Source organism: Theobroma cacao, chromosome 7 (genome assembly GCF_053813885.1).
Source record: "Theobroma cacao isolate CCN51 chromosome 7, ASM5381388v1, whole genome shotgun sequence".
In the NCBI taxonomy this organism is placed as follows: domain Eukaryota; kingdom Viridiplantae; phylum Streptophyta; class Magnoliopsida; order Malvales; family Malvaceae; genus Theobroma; species Theobroma cacao.
Genome location: NC_142645.1, coordinates 17,504,177 through 17,519,606, shown reverse-complemented (window position 1 = coordinate 17,519,606; position 15,430 = coordinate 17,504,177). Strand labels below are relative to the sequence as shown.

At 34.8% G+C, this 15,430-nt stretch overlaps 1 non-coding gene and 1 pseudogene across 1 annotated transcript; one reads left to right on the top strand and one right to left on the bottom strand.

Moving 5' to 3' along the window:
- The first annotated feature begins 166 nt into the window (after positions 1-166).
- LOC148761768 (uncharacterized) lies at positions 167-13,755 on the top strand (annotated as a pseudogene).
- On the bottom strand, positions 584-690 carry LOC148761769 (small nucleolar RNA R71). The gene has a single exon (XR_016027767.1). It is a non-coding gene; the product is annotated as a small nucleolar RNA R71 (small nucleolar RNA).
- Positions 13,756-15,430: the final 1,675 nt, after the last annotated feature.

The following is a 15,430-nucleotide window of genomic DNA, read 5'->3' as shown; positions in this document are numbered from 1 at the left end:
TATTTTTTTTGTTTTAATTTTAGATTTTGTTTATCTTGCAGATATCTTTGGTCATTGTATGCAAAGAAGAGACAACTTGAATCTTGTTCCTTTTGATCCAGAGATAGAAAGAACTTTTAGAACACGTCAAAGGGAGAATTTACAAGTTGAAGCTTTAAATCTGACAATGGCTGAGGATAACATTAATAATGGTAATAATGCCATTAACGTGGTTCCCGAAGCAAATAGAGCATTGCGAGATTATGCAGTTCCTCTGTTGCAAGGTTTGCACCAAAGCATTAGGAGACCTTCCATCAATGCGAATAATTTTGAAATTAAACCAGCCTATATTCAGATGATTCAGTCTTCAATCCAATTTGGTGGGTTACCTAGTGATGATCTTAATACCCATTTAGTAAATTTCCTGGAGATTTGCGATACTTTTAAATACAATGGAGTAACTGATGATGCTATTAGATTGAGACTATTTCCATTCTCTCTAAGGGATAAAGCAAAAAACTGGCATAATTCACTGCCTAATGGGTCTATCACTACATGGGAGGAATTGGCTCAAAAGTTTCTCGCAAAGTTCTTTCCGCTTGCAAAGTTGAGAAACGATATCACCTCATTCACACAATTTGATGGTGAGTCCTTGTATGAAGCTTGGGAGAGGTTTAAAGAACTACAGCAAAGATGTCCACATCATGGGTTTCCTGATTGGCTGCAAGTTCAAACATTCTACAATGCGCTGATTGGGTCGATTAAAACCACAATTGATGCTACTGCTGGTGGGGCATTGATGAGTAAGAATGTGGCAAATGCTTATAATTTGTTGGAAGAGATGGCTTCAAATAATTATCAATGGCCTTTAGAAAGGTCGAGTTCAAGAAAAGCTGTTGGAGCCTATGAAATTGATGCAATGAGCAACTTAGCCGCGCAAGTGGCTGCACTGTCCAAGAAGATTGACACAATGGGAGTTCATGCAGTTTAAAATTCAATTTGTGAGATGTGTGGGGATGGTCATTCAAATGATCAATGTCCATATAATTCTGAATCAGTCCAGTTTATGGGGAACTTTAACAAACAGCAGAACAACCCATATTCTAATATTTATAATCCTGGTTGGAGAAACCATCCCAATTTTTCATGGAATAACAATGCAGGGCCTTCAAATCTAAAACCTAACATGCCTCTGGGATTTCAACAACAAGTTAGACCACCAATTCCTGAAAAGAAGACCCAAGTGGAAGAACTTCTTTTGCAGTATATATCCAAGAATGATGCGATAATTCAAAGCTTTGGAGCATCCTTAAGAAATCTTGAAACCCAAATGGGACAGCTTGCAAATTCCATCAACAATAGACCTCAAGGTTCTCTACCTAGTGACACACAAATCAATCCTAAAGGTAAAGAACAATGCCAAGCAATCACTTTAAGGAGTGGAAAAGAGATTGAAAGGGTGAATGAAGAAGTAGATGAACTTGAGAATGAAGTTGTTGATAAGGAAGGAATGTGTGAAAAAGAGAGTGAAGTCAAAAAGAAAGATGATGTCAAGGCTGAAAATCATGGAACTTCTCAAGTCATCTATCCTCCACCACATTTTCCCCAAAGACTCCAAAAGCAAAAGCTTGAAAAGCAATTTCAGAAGTTCATTGATGTCTTCAAGAAATTACACATTAATATTCCTTTTACTGAAGCCTTGGAACAAATGCCCAGTTATGTCAAATTCTTAAAGGACATCCTCTCCAAAAAGAGAAAGCTAGGTGAGTTTGAAACTGTCTCCCTTATAGAAGAGTGTAGTGCAATTCTCCAAAACAAGCTGCCACCAAAACTGAAAGATCCAGGTTGTTTCACAATCCCTTGCACTATTGGTAATTTATTTTTTGCAAAAGCTTTGAGTGATTTAGGTGCAAGTATCAATTTAATGCCTTGGTCAATTTTTGAGAAACTTGGTTTGGGTGAATGCAAATCCACTTCTGTAACTTTGCAATTGGTTGATCGTTCTTATGTGTACCCAAGGGAAATTATTGAAGATGTTCTTGTCAAAGTAGATAAATTTATTTTTCCAATTGATTTTATAATTCTTGACATGGAAGAAGATAGGCAAATTCCAATCATTCTTGGGAGGCCATTCTTAGCAACTGCTAGGGCTTTGATTGATGTTGAAAACGGTGAGCTCACTTTGAGAGTTCAAGACCAACAGGTAACATTTAATATTTTCAAAGCTTTAAAATTGCTTGTGACATCTGAAGACTGTTTTTCTATGAGTGTAGTGAATAATTTGACACACGATGTTTTCATAGAAGAAAATCCCAATGATCCTCTTGAAGCATGTTTAGTTGCTAACTCTAATAGGGATGATGATGAGTTTATTGAATATTCAAATTTGCTGAATGCTCACTCCAGATTTAGAACTAATCATCAATTTGGGTCTTTAGATATTTCAGCTTTTTTGGTGCCAATTTCTAAGCCTTCCATTGAGGAGCCACCTACTTTGGAACTCAAACCTCTGCCAGCACGCTTAAGGTATGCTTTTCTTGGAAAATCTTCCACTCTTCCGGTTATTATTTTTGATGCTTTTACTAGCTTGCAAGATGAGAAGTTATTGAGAACACTTAGAGAATTCCAGAAAGCAATAGGGTGGACCATAGCTGATATTAAGGGAATTAGCCCTTCTATTTGCATGCATAAAAATCTTCCTAAGAAAGATCACAAAGCCACAATTGATCAACAAAGAAGATTGAATCCCATCATGAAGGAAGTGGTCAAGAAGGAAATCATCAAGTGGTTGGATGCCAGGATAATTTACCCTATCTCTGATAGCTCATGGGTAAGTTTAGTTCAATGTGTTCCTAAGAAATGAGGAATGACTGTGGTGGCCAATGACAATAATGAGCTCATTCCAACAAGAACGGTGACTGGATGGAGAGTGTGCATGGACTACCGCAAGCTCAACAAAGCTACAAGGAAAGATCACTTCCCCCTTCCATTCATTGATCAAATGTTAGATCGCTTGGCTAGTAAGGAATATTATTGTTTTCTAGATGGTTATTCTGGCTATAACCAAATTGCTATTGCTCTTGAAGATAAGGAAAAGACAACATTTACATGTCCTTATAGCACATTTGCTTTTAGAAGAATGCCATTTGGATTATGTAATGCACCTGCCACCTTTCAACGATGCATGATGGCCATATTCATCGACATGGTGAAAAAATGTTTGGAGGTATTTATGGATGATTTCTCAGTTTTTGGAAATAATTTTGATGATTGTCTTTTAAATCTTGCTAGGGTACTCAAGAGGTACGAAGAGACAAATTTGGTGCTCAATTGGGAGAAATGTCACTTCATGGTGCGAGAAGGCATTGTTCTTGGGCACAAGATCCTAGTAATGGCATTGAGGCAGATAAAGCAAAAATTGAAGCAATTGAGAAATTACCACCTCTAATAAATGTCAAAGGTATTAGAAGTTTTCTTGGTCATGCTGGTTTTTCTAGAAGATTTATTAAGGACTTTTAAAAAATTTCTAAACCGCTCTTGCAATTTATTGGAGAAAGATGTGCCATTTAAGTTTGATAATGAATGTCTTGTTGCTTTTGATGAATTGAAGAAAAGAATAATATTTGCACCTATCATAATTAGTCCCGATTGGACTCTTCCTTTTGAGCTAATGTGTGATGCGAGTGATTATGCGGTGGGAGCTGTTTTGGGACAAAGGAAGGATAAAATCTTCCATTCCATCTATTATGCTAGCAAAACTTTGAACGAGGCTCAAAAAAATTATACCACGACAGGAAAAAAGCTCTTGGTTGTGGTTTTTGCTTTTGACAAATTTTTCTCCTATCTCGTGGGGACAAAGGTGATAGTGTACACTGATCACTCAACTATCAAGTATTTGATTGCCAAGAAGGATTCTAAGCCAAGATTGATAAGGTGGATCCTCTTACTTCAAGAATTTGATCTTGAGATTCGTGATAGAAAAGGAATAGAAAATCAAGTTGCAAACCACCTCTCAAGATTAGAAATTGAAGCTCAAGGTAAGGATTCGACCTTAATCAAAAAGACGTTTCCTGATGAACAAATCCTTCAAGTTGGTAAGAAATCACTTCCTTGGTATGCTGATTTTGTAAACTATTTGGTAAGCAATATTATTCCCTCTGATTTAAATTTTCATCACAAAAAGAAATTTTTGCATGATGTTAAATTTTATTTTTGGGATGAGCCTTAATTGTTCAAACAATGTAAAGATCATATGTTCAAAAAATGCGTCCCGGAAGAAGAGATTCAAAGTGTGCTTCACCATTGCCATTCTTCAGATTATGGAGGACACTTTGGAGGAATAAGGACTGCTGCTAAAGTCCTCCAATCAAGTTTGTATTGGCCTACATTATTTAAGGATGCTCATAATTCTGTCTTGCATTGTGACAGGTGCCAACGGGTGGGAAATATCTCAAGGCAACATGGGATGCCTCTCAACAACATCATGGAGATAGAAATTTTTGATGTATGGGGTATCGACTTCATGGGTCCGTTCATATCCTCATATAACAACAAATACATTTTGCTTGCTGTGGATTATGTTTCCAAGTAGGTTGAAGCGGCAGCCTATCCTCATAATGATTTGAAGGTGGTAATGAATTTCATCAAGAAGAATATTTTCACTCGATTCGGCACTCCAAGGGCAATCATTAGTGATGAGGGAAGTCACTTTTGCACTAAATATTTTGATGCACTTTTAGCAAAATATGGAGTTAAACATAAGGTTGCCACTGCATACCATCCTCAGACTAGCGGCCAAGCGGAAGTATCGAATCGCGAAATCAAGAGGATTTTGGAGAAAACCGTGTGTCCCACAAGAAAAGATTGGTCAAAGAAATTGGATGATGCACTGTGGGCAAATAGGACTGCTTACAAGACCCCGATTGGTATGTCTTCATATAATTTGGTCTTTGGCAAAACGTGTCACTTACGGGTGGAACTTGAACACAATGCTTATTGGGCTGTGAAGAAGTTAAATTTTGATCTACAAGCAGCAGGTGAGCAAAGGTTGTTGCAATTAAATGAACTTGATGAATTTCGCCTTCAAGCTTATGAGAACGCCAAACTCTACAAAGAGAAAAAGAAGCAATGGCATGATAAGAAGATATTGGCAAAAAGCTTTAAGCCAGGACAAGCAGTGTTGCTCTATAATTCTCATTTGAAATTATTTTCTGGAAAGCTCAAATCAAGGTGGTCTGGTCCTTTTATTGTCAATGAGGTATTCCCACATGGAACGATCGAAGTTAGAGGGACAGATGGTCGAAAATTTAAAGTCAATGGACAAAGATTAAAGCATTATTAGGGAGGCAAAATTAATCGTCAACAGTCCTCAATTCACTTGCTTGATACGGTCTAGAGTCTAAGACAGTCCAGCCGAAAACTATAAATGAAGTGCTTTTTGAGAGGCAACCCAAGCTTCTTAACCTTACTCGATTTTGGTTTATTTTATTTTATTTTATTTTTATTTTTATTATTATTATTATTTTACTTTCTTATAATTATTATTATTATGTTAATCTATTCTTTTCCCTTTTTGCAAGTCATTCAAAAAAAATTTAAAAAAAAATTCAAAAAAAATTAAAAATTAAAAATTAAAAATTAAAAAAAAAATTCAGCACCACGGCCCTGAAATATGCAAAGGACGGCATTGAAACAGAATGTTTCAACGTCGCGGTGCTGAACAAAATAGGTAGGTAGAGAAGTTAAGCACCGCGGCACTCAACACCCAAAACGTGATGCTTCGGGACAAAAAGGTTGTGTGAGGGCCGCAGTGCTGGGTCGAGGCCCAACCCCAACCCTTTAAAACCTGTTTTGTTTTTTTTGGCTTCTTCTTCTTTCACTTTCTTTATCTCCTGCCACCAAACACACACACCCCCCCATTCTTTTATTGCAACTCTCTTGCTTCTCTCTTTCTCCTTTTCAATCCAAAATTCTGCAGTTGATTTCTACTTAGATATTTTTTTAATCCTACACTTGTTACACTCTTAAGGTAACCATTCCTCATTCTCTCCTGCATATATTTCTTTTTCCATTTTTTTTTTGTAGAGAGAAGCAGAGGTTGTAAATCATATAATTTTTACTTATTGAATGAGTCTATTATGCATGTTGGTTAATGGGTTTCTCACACTTCTTCCTGATTAACATTTAAATTGAAGACAATTTTGACGTTTGCTGCAATTTTTGTGACACCCATATAATAAATTCATAGATTTGTTGTTGTTGCAAAATTATTTGATAAATGCTTGATTGTTGAAAGTATATGATGGGTTTGATTACATTCTTATGCTTGGTTGAGCCAGTATGTCAAACCCTGCTTTGTAAAATAATTATAATATCATTCACATGCTCAATAGAATGTTTGTATATTTAGGAAGTTCGAGAAATCGCTAAAAGATGATATTGCCCCTAATGGTACTATTGAGTCAATTAAACCTTGAACTAGTTCAAATAGGAATTTTAAGGTGAAATTAAGAGTTTCACAGTTCAGGGATCACTCAAAATGGTAATTCGGAGTTCGAGGATCAATTCGGAGTCAAATCAAAATTTTCACTATCTAGGGGCAAAATCGTAATTTTTCCACCCGCGGACAAAATTTGAGATTTTGAGAGAATTTAGATCACATTTGACAAATTGGAGAATGGTATGAGTATAAGGGATGAAAAATATGTCTATGGGTAATTTTTCAGTGTTTGGGGTAAAAATATAATTTTTCACTTTACGGGGGCAAAAGTGTAATTTTTAAAAATTTGCTCCACCAAAACTTTGAAAAAGTCTAGAAATTTCATGGAAGACATGGATAAGTGAAGAGGATTGAGTGGTAGAAAAAGAAATTCAAAAAGATGGCTAGAAAAAAATAAAATAATAAAATATTCAAAAGGTAAATAAAATAATAATATTTTATTACGCCTATTAAAAGGCTTGAAAATTTCAGAATTCTTCATTGGGAGGGTCAGCCAAAATCAGCAGGAGAGAGAGAGAAATAAGAACAAACCCTAGAGTGAGAAAATTCAAAGAAAAAGTGTGATTTTTCAAGGAATCAAGTGTTTAAAGGTATGATTTTTCAAGCTTAGCTTAAGATTTATCATTTCCATGCATTTCTCTTTATTCTCCATGGTTAAATTATGTGTTTTGATGATGGATTCAAATCTGATCATATGGGTTTAGAGAGAGAAAGTTGTTAGATTAATTTGATTTTGAACTATGTTAGTGTTTAGTGTTAGTTTAGCATGTTTATGAGTAAAACAACAAGAAAAATATTCATTTTCTCCATGAATTTCTCTAGGCCGAATCTAGCCAATGGTGTGTGAGGATGAGGTTGACTTTATTTTAAGAGAATTAGATGGAAAAATGATGAATTATGAGGTTGGAAATTAAATGAGAATTTTTAGTGCAAAAAAAATTGAAATTTTTACCCACTAAGGGTAAAAGCGTAATTTGTGATCCGAACTGATAAATTGGACCACATTCACAGTCATTGAGGTATTGTGGATATAATTGGATAATTGAATATGAAATGGATGGAATTGGAGTTGAATTGGAGATTTTAGAAATTTACACCGTGTATAGGCGAGTTAGGTCGAACACTGTGATTAAGCGATTGTCCAAACATTTCACACCCTATCTAGTGCATACACATGGATAAGAGCCTGAAATAATATATATTGATTTGACACAAATTATTGAATTTTTTGTGTCATGTATTATGGATAGGTGGTGAGCTATCTGATACGGGTAAAAGACTACACCCGAGGACCGAGAATAGGAGTATATGTACTCCTATTACAGTGAGTAAACTTACTATCGTCTTAATTATCTAGAGTAGATTTATTTAACTGCGTGATTTTATGAAAAAATGGTTTAATTGGAAAATTATTGTGTTTTATGGGAAAATGGGATTTTATAAAATAATTTTATAAAATTTTTGAAAATTTAATAATGATTTCAAAAATAGAGTAATTGGAAACCTATACTATGATTGTGTTGTTTATCCATGATTTTACATTAAATGGTTTATGATAAATGTGGGTATGACTAGTTATTTTTATGATTTAAAGAATATGTGAACTGCTTTGATTTGCCTTGAATGTGTTAAGTGAGCCATGTCATACTATTATGATTTTATTGGTTGGTGGATTATAAAGTGGGCACTGTAATGACGGGGGTTCCGTGGGCCAGCCTAATTAGAGGGGCACGGTTCCCAATTATTGAGCTTACCTCGATTGGAGAGGCGCGTAGGATAACTCCCGAGGTAGGATTTGAGTACACTTCACGCTGGCCACCACGTGAAACTGGGACTCAGCCAGCGCCGAGGAACGGCTGTGTTGTCAAAGGTGAAATGTGTTTGTGTGTGTGACAATAAACAGCCTTGGCGGTCTCGGTAAGATGCCTTCGCGGGGTATCCCCGAGAATGGATTTTTGGCAAGGGCTAAGTTTTTGAAAAGTACATAAGCCATGTTGAGTAATTGGATGAAATCCAATTATTTATATGGGTTGGGATGAATTATTTTAATTGTCTCCTATTACTTCGCTTTAGATTATTTTGATGATGTCTGTCTACTCACTGGGATTTTATAATCTCACCCCTTCTTCTTATACATTTTTCAGGCTTTGAATAGGCAGTAGACTGTCAATTGCATCTAGAAGTAAATTTCAGAGTTGCATCCTAGAAAGCAAGGTTATAGACTTAAACCTTCTTAGTTATTTGGTGGCCCAAGTGTCATTGTAATTTAAATTACATATTCCAGTTTTCTATATTACAGTATGTATAAATTTATTTTGTTTTTATGTGCAGAAAATTAATTTTTGATGTTTCAAAAATATATATATATATATTGTTTTACATTAAAATAGATTATTTTAATTAATATTTTTATTTTATTTATTATAAAAAAAAGAAAGAGAGAGGAATGGAAAAATTGGTACAAAAGCCTTGCGAGGTCTCAAAAGGCATTCAGGGGAAGAATGTCTGTCGAGGCTTCACGGCGGTTGTCACGGGCTCGATGGGAATTCCGAGTCGTGACACAGTAGAATTAAATTTTGGACTTATGGAGCAACACATGCCATATTTATAATGTTGGATGCGTACATTGTCATAGATATAATTTTCGGATTTCTTTTGTGAATTGTGGCATTGTGCAAACTATGATTATGAGAAGGCTATCTTAATTGTGTAAGGCATAGAGACTTTAGGCTGCATCTCAAGAAGTAAGATTGTCAATGGAAATCTTGAATTTGATTCGTTCCATTGGACAGGCACTAATTAAGGTCATGCATATAAATCTTTCATATTTTCATGCTTGTTGATACAATACTACTTACATATTTTTCCTCTGAATTTATGTTGATAATTAACTTTCTTTTGTAGCAATGGCACCAAAGCGATCCAAGCCAAGTTCTAGTGGATCTTTTGATAGATCAAAGTTTATATCTACCGAAGCCTTTGCGCGCTATCATACATCCTTGATCAATAAAGTTCCATTCCCGAACGAGGCATAGAGATCCTCATTCTGCCTTACAAGGAGATTAATGACATGATTCGTGATAGATATTGGCGTCAATTTTGTCACCAACCTGATGCAGCAGTGGTTCCTGTAGTATGAGAGTTTTATGCGAATGTGGTTGAGCATGTTGATGGTGTGGCATTTGTTTGGGGTAAACGTGTTCCTTTTCATAGCCAAGCTATCAACGAATTTGTGAGAACTCCAAATATTGAAAATGATGAATATGTGCAGTATTTGGGCGATCATCAGGATTGCAATGAGATTATATCAATGTTGTTCGTTGAAAGAGCCCAATGGAAGACATCGCATGGTGAGCCAGTTTCATTCAAATGGAGTGTCATGAAAAAAGAGTTGAAAGTTTGGTTACATTTTGTAGCGGCACGGTTACTCCCTTCCACTCATATCAGTGATGTCACGAAGGATCGTGCAGTGCTTATTTATGCCATTGTCACAAATCCATTAATGTTGGTAAGGTTATCTCTCATGCCATCTTACATACGGGTCGCACTAAACGAGATGGTATCAGTTTTCTTTCCCTCATCATTACCTTGTGTGCGCGAGCTGGTGTGCAATGGTGAAATACCCCATACTTTGAAACAGTCATTAATAAAGTTGATTGGATGCAAATTGAGGTCAATTAAAATGTTTAAAAGTGATGAAAGATGAAAGGAATAATTTATGATAAAATATTTTGCACGCGAGTAAATAATAATATTTTATCGGAGGAGAATTTGAGAGATAAAAGGGTGATTCGGAGGTCAATTGAGGTATAATAAGGAACTTTGGCAACCAAGGAGACAAGATAAAATTTTTAGAATAGAATAATATTTTATTAATAAAATAATATTAAAATATTAATATTTAGTAGGATGTCGAAATCAGTCATGAAGAAGGATCATATGGTTGATCCAAGTGGGGGAGAAGATGTCAAGCCTGACTCTATAAAATACTTGTCATGACATACATGTGGTGGATAGCATGTTTGCATGCTAGGAGAGTCTCGAAAAATTGACAAAAGTCGGTATTGTACCTAGAGGTATAACAAAGTTGATTTAAGCCTCGAACTAGATCAAATAGAGAATTTAAGATGAAATTAAGAATATTAAAGTCCCAGAATGGTTTAATATGGTGATTTGGAGTTCGAGTATCAATTTGAAGTCAAACCGAAATTTTCACTATCTAAGGGCAAAATGGTAATTTTGCCACTTGAGGATAAAATTGGAATATTGGAAGAAGTTTTTGATCAAGATTGATCACATTTGACTCATTGGAGTATAATTTGAGGTTGATAAGTGAAAAAAAATTGTAATCCTGGTATTTTCAGAGCATAGGGGTAAAATGGTAATTTTGCCATCTCAGGGGTAAAATTGTAATTTTACGCATCTGACACTTGTCCAGCACATGGATTTTATCCAATATTATCATGGATAATTGAAGGAATTTAAGTGGTGGAGAGAGAAGGCTTAATAGTTAAGAAATTAAAAAAAGGCCAATAACATGATGCCACGTGTCATGCCTTTATTAATTTATTATTTTTCCTTTTTAAAAAGGCACAAAAACCAGCCCATCTTCCACCCCATGGTCGGCCAAACCAGCAAGAAGAGAGAGAAAACAAAAACCAAACCCTAGAGAGAGAAAATCAAAGAAAAAGTGTGAATTTTCAAGGAAATTAATTGAAAAAGGTAAGATTTTTTCTATTAAGCTTGAGTTTTCTTATTCCCAAGCATTTCTCCTTATTTTCCATAATTAAATTGCATGTTTTCATGGCTGGTCATATGGGTCTAGAGAGAGAAAATTGTTGGATTGATTTGATTTTGATATATGTTGGTGTTTAGTGTTAATTTAGCATGTTAGTAAACAAAATATGTAGAAAAACATTCATTTTTCCCATTACCTAGCCTTAGCTGAATTTTCAAGTCAATGGTGAGGAAGAATGTGATGTTATTTTAGGTTATTTCATTAGGAAATCATGGTTTTTTATATGGAAATTAATGAATAATGGAAAGAAAATCAAGTAGGAAAAATTGTGACAATGATGCACCATTTTGGCCGAATTTTTCCAAGAAGGAATATGAATGTGGCTTTGCTGATTTTTGGGTTATTTGGCTGGACATTGGTGATTGAAGCATTAGAAAAAGAAATGGGATCAATTGGAGCTAAATTGGATGCGTATTTCAATTTATCGGGTAAAAGACCAAAATAGGTCAATACGGTGTTTAGGCAAAATTTAGACCTTTTGCATTCCATATCATGCATTAGTAGTCTAAATTAGTTTAATTTCAATTTAGTACCAATGTGGTGAATTTCTCGATTTTGTACTATGTCAAGGTGGTGAGTCCTCCGATAAAGGCAAGGGAATTGCATCCGAGGACCAGTAGTCTGAGTATTTCGAAAATCCCCACTCTAGACATTGTGAGTAACCTTATCATCATTTTAATTATCTAAAGTATGTTTTAACTCAGTTTTGGTGAAATTTTATGAAAATGAGTTAAATGGCTAAGTTTAGGTTTTGCAAACAAAAATGTGTTTAAATGAAAAGATTTTATAAATTGTCTTGAAACGAAATAACGATTTTGAAAATAGAGTAATTGCAGACCACTGGTATGTTGCAAATTTATGATTGGAAATTGATGGCTTATGTTATATTGTTATTGTGTTGGCATGACTGGTTGGGCTGTGTTTTATGAATTGTATGAATTATTTTATTTTACCCTTGCAAGCTGGGTAGTAAAATATTAGCCCTGTCATGCTATCAAAATTTATTGTATGGTGGGTTTAGCTTGCTGCAGTAGGCGGATTCTGTGGATCAGCCTATTAGAGGGGCACGGAATCCGAATATATATATATGTATCTCGATCGGAGAGGCGCGTAGGGTATCTCTTGAGGTATGGACAGAGTTCACGTCACGCCGAACCACCTCGTGATGATGAACTTCGCTAACACCAAGGAATGACTGTGTTTTTCAAACTAAAAATATGTTTTACGAGTATACAAAATTTTAATAGCCTTGGTGGGCTCGAGTGTACGCCTCTGATCAAGGTGTCATCGAGTATATTTGATGGCATGAGCCAACTGTTTATGAAAGTCATAAGCCCTAATGAGAAATTAAATGAAATACAACCGTTTGCATGGGTTGGGATGAATTTTCAAATTGTGAAATACTTAAAATGATGGGATATTTTAATTGTCTCCTTTTACTCGGCTTGAGCTGATTTAAATGGTGTTTGTTTACTCACTGGAATTTTAGAATCTCACCACCCTCTTTTCCACCCATTTCAGGTTCAAAGTAGGCTGTAGATAGCTGGTTCCATCGAGGATTTCCATTGGATTAGCGTCCTCCACACTGTAGGTTCACAGTTTCTTTAATTCTAGTTATTGTGGGCTCACTCGATGTTGTAAATTTAAATTAATTTAAATACTCTAGTTTATTGCGTTATAGTATGAATGAATTTATTTTGCTTTCAAGTTACAAAAAGTATTTACGTATAAATCTAAAATTACTATTTATAAGAAAATAAAATATTTTATTGAATATTTTGTTTTATCTTTTTATTATATTCGAATAATTATAATTTCATTTTAAATAAAGGTTTTAGATGCCTAAACTTATTTTTAATTATAAATTATGCGATTGGTACTTGTTTGCTACATTTTTAACTGGTTTCGAAGTTTTCAGTGGAAAATGACCAAAATACCCCTGTGAGGCAAAAATTTTTATTTTATCAGTTTTGAGTTGGAAATAGCTCAAAATCCTTTTGAACATAAAATTTGGCAACGGTTACTCACCGGGGGAAATGAGAAACTGATATTAAGCCTTGCGAGGTTCCAGTTGGCATTCCGGGAGATGAGTGCCCATCAGAGCACCTCGGCGGTTGTCACGGGCTCGAGGGGAGTTCCGGGTTGTGACAAATGGAGTGATAAAGAAGACCTTCAATAACCAAAACTTCCTATCACAATGGGCATTCTCTAGAGATTAGAGGAATCTACACAGGTTGCTAGCAGTTCTTCCCAAGCCACTCTCCCACCTCCACAAGCAGCGCCCACACGTAGTGTTGCTCATTGGATGGAGTGCATCGATCGTCGTTTAGATCGTTAGGAAAGGCAGAATCGAGCAATTGAACAGATGATGTGAGCCTATGCTACACACGTTGGGATGGATATGTCTACGTTTCCTTCGTTACCTACAGATTCTGACTCTGAAGATGATTTTAGTGGTGCTGATGCGGCGGACTTGTAGACTACTGATTCTGAGTGAGGGGAGTATTCTTGTCCCTTGTCTTTTATTTTTGTTATCACATTGAGGGCAATGTCCATTTCCAGTTTAAGGGAGTAGTTTAGACTTTTGTTACTTTATTTTTTGTTGCTTGATTTTATTTGCATGTTTTGTTGTGTTTTCGAAAAAAAAATAATAAAAATAATAATATTTTGAGATAGTTGTACCTTATTCATGATTGTCCCAATCCTAGGATGATATTTTAATTATTTTTTGATTCTTAGCTTTTGGGAAGCATATAGTTATGATTTATTTTCATATGATATTTTTGTGTTAACTTTATTTTAAAATATGACTTTCAATAATTTGAGCACTACACTCTTTTACTTAGAATCTTTTGTGTGATTTAGAGAAAGTTTATGTTGAATAGAAAGTATAGTGAAGTCAAGAATTCTAGAATTTGTTTGATTCTCTCTCGAGGCGAAATCTTAGATAACACTTAGGATAGGAAGTGATTTAGGTCATCTTTGGATTGTTTGAGCCTTTTTGAGCCTACCTTGTTATATTTAACCTTAGTCACCCTTTCTGAGCCTAATTTACCTTTTCTTTGTAATTACACAGTTATATGAGCCTTGGCCTGTTTATTTAATTTCAGCAATTTGAACCTTTCACCCTTTAAGTATTTTAATTTTTCTAAGGAATGATTTGAGCTTAAGAATAAAGTGAGGGAGAAGGTGCAAAAAAAATGATGGTTGTTATCAAAATTACCCCTAGTTTATAATTGTCAAAAATAAGTTTGGGGGTTGAAAAAAAAGAGGAGAAAAGAAAAGAATAAATTCTGTGGTACAAAGGAAAGTTTACTTCAAGTTTGGGGGTGCTTTAAAAAAAAATTTGAGCTCTTTATATGATCTAGATTGATTAAGTGCTTAGGGTGAAGTTGAGCTTAAATATATCCTTTCTCATACCTTGACCCTAGCCTTACACTACAAGCTTGATAAAGATCTATTGATCCTTGAATAAGTGTTCATCTACATTAGTGGAGAGAGAGATGAAAAGCAAACTTATGGAATCTTAGTACTAATCTATGCTTACATTTGGCATAAATTGATTTGAATTGCATGATATTCTTTGTAAGAGAGCATTCACACACACACGGAAGTCCATTCGAAAAATAAGTTTTCACTTGAATTGATGCATGAATTTAAGGATTAGCTGTATGTTACCTTAAGTTAGAATTGGAGTTAATTTCTGAGGAAAAATTGGGAAATCATGATTTGGTATTTCTATCTCTTGTTCAAGCTTTTTTTTTATGTTCAGTTTTCTTTTGTGATTTTCTTTTGCTCGAGGACTAGCAAAATCTTAAGTTTGAGGGTACGATAAATCTATTTTATAGAATTATTTTACTTCAATTTGGTTATTAAATATTAGCTAAGTCCTCAATTTTCAATTGTTATTTTTTTTTATTTTTAGTAGTTTTTATAATTAGGGTACTTTAAGTTAGTTATTTTAATTTTATGTTTTTCTTGTTAATTTGGCTATTATATATTGGTTTTTATTTCTTTTGTAGGATTAAAGGTGATTGGGCTTAATTTTTGGAAAGTAAGGTGTAGACAGACCCAAAAATCTGTTTGCATATACTTTGGTATTTTGGCCATATCTCGAGCTACAGAACTTCATATGATGTAATTCTTGGACCAGT